The following is a 6,000-nucleotide window of genomic DNA, read 5'->3' on the forward strand; positions in this document are numbered from 1 at the left end:
ATTTTAGCAAGGCTTTAAGTGGACATTTATATGTAATGCACCTTCGCTTGTGCACATTTACTAAAAAAAGTCCATCAATATTTCTCACACTTCCTCTATTCAACTACATAGCTTTTTTTTTTCTCTTGTTGCGTTTCTCAAAAACAGGCAATGTGAAACTGTAACTGCTTTATAATTGCCACAGTTCTGCTGTGAGCACTCTTTTTTTTTTAAGGCAAAGCCCCCCCAAAAAATGCCTAATTTCCTCCAGAAACCCCTGAAGTATCCCAGCAAGGCTTTTATTTCAGAACCACATGGCTCATACAGCAGGAAGCTATGAATAAAAACTAGGCTGGGAAACATTAATAATTTTTACACTCGGACACAGGAAAATGAGACCCAGACCTGGATTTCGTCTGTAAACTAAGTCATGTTACATATAAAAATGTAATTTAAAAGATGGGGAGTTGCCCTCAGGTTCTTGAAATTACTGAACCTAGCAGAAATATTGGAGCATTTTGAATCCATCTTAAAACTTTTAGAACTGTGGAACGTCTGGGTGACATGGATGTTGTCATGTAAAATTAATTAAAGTTAAGATCGACTGAGTATTGTATGTGTTTTTAGTTCTCTGGCACTCCTACCACCTTGTAATTGTGTTTTCGATTTAACCAAGCTCATACAATCAACACATAATTTGTTAGTTTATCCAGAACCACTGAAAATTTATTTTACAGAGATCAGAAAGACATTTTACCCATTAATTTTCCACAATAAAACTTTATTTTGAATTCCAAAGGCATTCTCACTATTAAGCAATGTTAAAAAAATGATAAAAGCACACACTATGTGTGCTAAAAATGTTGACAATGATTGAAATGAAATGAAATGAAATGAAATGAAATGAAATGAAATGAAATGAAATTTTATTCGAACATGATACAAATATAAAATAAAATAGTGCACAGTAACAAGAAGTGCATAAGAAAGAAGAGAAAATACAGATTTTTTTGTTTCAGTTAACATATCATGCTCAAAATGGGGTAGGAAGAAGTGAGAACTTATAAACTCCTACCCCTAAACGATTGTAAACAAATAGCTTAACAAGTAAGTTTAGACTTATAACAGGCAGAAAAATTAATTCATGTGAACTCTATCTAAACCTATTTCAAAAGAACTTGCAGAGAAATGCAAAAGTCTTTACACATTTTTTCCATTTTGTTGAGACACACATATAACTTCATTGTGTTTTATTCAGCTTTCCAGCGTACCCTACAGCTCTGAACATTTTAGAAATGTGAAAAGATAAAATAAAAAAGAAAGACACAGCAAACATGAAAGAAAGTCCTCTTGTCCAATGTGACCAAAATTGAGAGTTTATTCCTACATGAAAAAAAAATACTATTTGTGGTGGTAAAGCTAAAACTGCACATTACCCTGAACACACAATATGAGAGGTTGAGGTTTACCCTTTTCCTAAATGTAAAATCTTAGTTATAAAGGACTAGTTTAGATAAAACGGCAATAGCTTTCAACAGATTCACTATACTGCAAATTTAAAAAGCTTTCTCAGATTTTCTTACTCTTAGACGACTGCCAAACCACTGTTTATATTTCACTGGCATTAATGACCAGACTATCACTGCCTTCCAATGTTTTTGCAAAACTTTCAAAACTGGAAAGATTATTATAAAACATTGTCTCTTCATGAAATTTGCATGAATTTAAATTTCATGTGAAATTTAACGCATAAAATTTAAATTCATGCGTTGCATTTCGCATGAATTTAACGTATGAATATAAATCAGCATCATTACGATGGTTGGAAAAGCAACAACATAACCAGCAGCCAAAACACAATCTATGACAGGTATCATCCTGAAGATGAAAACGATAAACAGACTGGCTTTGCTCAATAGTAGAAGAGGCACACTTCTACTTCCTTGTTTTCACCTCTTTTTTTTTTTCCATTTTACTTTGCCACCTCCTCCTCTCCCACCACCACGGGCCACTTTGCTTTGATTCAGCGCTGTATCTGTATTTTAAATGACTCAATTACATGGGATCCCGCAGAGAAAATTACGGGTGGTTTCCACTATTTCTCTCCACTGGGACACCAAGACCCTTTCCATGGCTCCAGTAACCCCCCTCCCATTCTCCATCCCTCTCTCCTTGCCACTCTCTCCACCTGTCCTATTATGTTCCACTCCCACAGTCGCCAGTTTTTCTTGATAAACATCCGCTTTGCTGGGTGTATCGGAGACGGACAGGAAATAATAGCTAAATGGTCTTGTTTGTGAGCTCTCTGCACAGTGAGCTGACAAAAAAAAAAAAAAGGCGCTTTACAGGTAATTCTTCTGCTGTCACCACAAAAAAACAAGCTGGCGCAAAGAGTTTCTTTAAATCTGAGACGAGATACTGCTCAGATGCAAACGGCAGGCATGACAGTGATAAAAGCACATCAGCAGGCAGAAGTCCCCCGGGGGGCTTTTTTTTTTTTTTTTTTTTTAATTAATCCAAACCGAAGCAGATACGTGATTCCTTTCGGCACTTTAATCCCACAGCTTGCTTTGTCCCGAGGCATTTTAAAAGAACTAAGCTTTCATCCTCTCCATTGGTGTTGAAGATGAAACCCTCTGCCAAGTTGTGTCACTCAAACTCATTGAGTTGAAAAGTGGCTGGATAAGCTTTAACCATGAAACACATGAAGCCATTCGTATTGTTGTGCACATAAGTGTGAAACTGTTAGTAAAACTGTTAGTAATCTAAACCCACACTGTACACATGGAAATCAAACTAACTGGAATTGCAGTATTTGTGCTACAAATGAATATCCCCAAGTGTCTGTGTTTATTGATGAGCTGCATTTAACATCGTATGTCGTTTAAAAAAAAAACTGATTGGATGTGCAGGAAATAAAAGCAGGAGTGACCTAAGCAACCACCTCCACTCACCAGCAGAAGTTTGTGAAATGGGCAACATGTTGCATTTCTCAGGGCAGCACAGTCTTGGCGCAATTTTTCTTTCTTTTTTTTTTTTCATCTGGCAGTTGTGTCCCAAATAAGCTTTCTGTTGATTGAGTATAAAAAATGTAAGAAAGTATGAAATGTTGGCTAAAGCTGCTGTCTGATTTAGATCCACCAACTCAATGCTCGAGTAAAAGACTTTTTTTTTTCTTTTGTTTTCAGAAACCGAGATCATTTTCTGAAGTCCAAATGGATAGGATAAAGGATAAAGCCTCACTAAAGCATACAAACATGGACATTTAATGAAATGTATAATTTTGACAATCACTCTCACACATACTAAAATCTATCAGACTGAATGGTAAATTCAATTTGTCAAAAACTCTAAATTGCATACATTATGTCTTTATGAAATATTGAAGGCTTTTTTTTATATCTTACATTTCAAAATATCAACAACTCAGTTTTGTTGCATGGTGGTGGGGATTGCATTTACGTCTCAGGGACTGGACACAAATCAATCACTGATTTTACTATAAACTTTATAATGTTCAAATAGCTGCAATGGATTGATCTGTAGAGTATTAAATTCATGTTTCTGGAAGCTGAGCTCAAACTTTACTAACTCCAAAATACAAATGCAGAAAGGAGTGTTTAAAAAAGTGTAAAAAATGAATTCTCAGGTTATCAAGTCACACTAGTAGAGCATTTCTGTGACTGGAAGAAAAATATGGAGAACTTTCCGTAAATCAGCGTTTCCTGCATAAACATCTAAAAATAACAGAATCGTAGTAAAACATTTCCAAATAAGTAGAAACTGAGCTTTGTTGTCTGCCTTCCTTCATCTTTTTTGGATGTACATGTGAATCTGTAGTTTTTTGTAAAAGATTAGTAGCTGTAGACTTTCTGCTTTTAGGAGACAGACATCGATGTTGGACATTGTCTCCCACCATGCATGAGGCTGTTGCTGAACTGGAGAGCTCCGTCAGTGATAGACTTCTGCATAGGTGCACAAAGGAGCATTACTGCAGATCCTTCCTCCCAGCAGCTGTTAGACCTTGTGATTATCACTGTTCCCAGCAAATTCAGTGCGTACATCGCTGCTGTTATGGAGAGTTTTTCTCCACATCTAAGTTGTTTGCTTTTTTTTTGCTTTGTTTTTGAAAAGTTGGTTGTTAAGCAAATATATAGATGCACATTTTGCACATTTGTTTTCTTTAAATTACCTTACGCAATTGCACATTTTAAAAAAGTAAAAATTGAAGTATGCCACTTTTAACAATTGTTATTTTTCTTTTGCTATAAAATTGTCCTTTCTGTGCTCATTGTTCTCATTTTTATATCCTTTACCAGTGTGTGACTGTTCATCCTTCCACTTCCATTTATCTTGCTGTGGGTACCCCTCCATTTCCCCACTGTTGGACATTAAGGATTGAAGTGGTTCTAAAAATTTCTGCATTGAAATGTCAAATGAAATGTCAAACTCTTCCCATGGACAGCATGTTTTACTCAACCTTTTAATTTGAACTAAATGCATGTGAAGAAAAGCTTAAAGTCAAAGATAAGTGAAAGGATTGAATCGAAGTGAATTTGGAATATTCAGGAGAAGCAAAAGAATATAACTCATTTCAACAATGACCAAACAGAAATAACAAACATGTCTCCCTTTTATATGTATTTCAGACAATATTTACCAGGCTCAGTTATGAAAGCCAGTTAAACACCCAACCAAAACAGCCTCTATACCCTGTGGTGTAATTCAGCTGCCATCAGAAGACATTGCATTACCATCCATCATAACACACACCATTATGACCAAATAACCAGGGCCATTAAACATTTACATCATCTGTCGGGCTCGCCGAGACTGGAGCAGATGAAGCTGCCGGCGTAGAGACTCGAAGCCTTTCACTACAGATCGAAGAACATAAAAAGTGTGTTCTCGCAAACAAACCCCACCAGCGCACCCCCAGGAGAGGAAGGGGAATGGGGGAGCCGCAAGGAGATAAATCTATTGATTTAAGATCTACACGCTGTGTTGGTGTTCACTCGGGGGAAATAGAAAAAACAGTAATGTGAGGGGCATTTTCTGCTTTGATGTGGAAATGGTAAAAATAAATTAGTGATAATAATGATAGTTGCATTCGAGAAACTACAAGATTTGTTTCCTACAAAAACATTTTCAATTTTCATTTTGATGTACTGTGTAGTAGTGGCAGGAAACTTCTAGATTTGTTTTCTGAGAGAAAATTTCAATTTTCAGAGGATTTAATTTGCTTAATTTTCTTGGTGCTACAAGTATTTGAAACTCACTACATCAAAACCGTAATGTAATTTATGACTATTTATGTACAACGAAGTAGGATGGGAAATGATAAATTTTTGTCAAAAAAAAAAATTGTTTTCAAATGAAGATCTAAAAAGTCTGTTGTGGATTTGAAGTCTGCTCCTTTAACTCCAAAACTCTCAAAGTAATACATTTGAAATACCAATTATAATTTTCTGTTCACTCGCAATTATGGACATCAATCATGTAGGATCTCTCAAATGTATTACTAGTTTAAAAATATTCTGAAAATCTGAAAAATGTGGTGTGTATTAATTTACTTATTTGGGGGATTTCTGAAAGCAGTCAGTGAAATAGGGGTTAAAACAATTGGATTTTCTTTCAGGATCTTATTTGTAAAAAATAAAATCTTTGAAAAACAGATATGCTCTTTCTACTTGACATTAATTCACTACTTTGACTAGGCCTACTAGAAAACACTTTCAACAAAATGTATTAAAAGTTGTGGCTGATTTGTGACAAAATGTGAAAACATTCAAGGAGCATTAATTACTTTCCGAAGCACCTCGCTCCAGTATTTAAGCAGGTATTTAAGCTAAAACAAATAAAAATTCCCTTTGCAACCTATTTAAGATTAAGAATAAAAAGATATGAACTAAACTCTGACACAGATGTAGCTGATTTTACGACTCATTTAGACAGTCAGAGTTTTGATTACTTGTCTAAATCCCTGATGAACAAAAAATACGCAGATTTCAAAAGGTTTAA

The sequence above is a fragment of the Poecilia latipinna genome, unplaced genomic scaffold (genome assembly GCF_001443285.1).
Source record: "Poecilia latipinna isolate Pla-1442-1.1 unplaced genomic scaffold, P_latipinna-1.0 Scaffold425, whole genome shotgun sequence".
Lineage (NCBI taxonomy): Eukaryota > Metazoa > Chordata > Actinopteri > Cyprinodontiformes > Poeciliidae > Poecilia > Poecilia latipinna.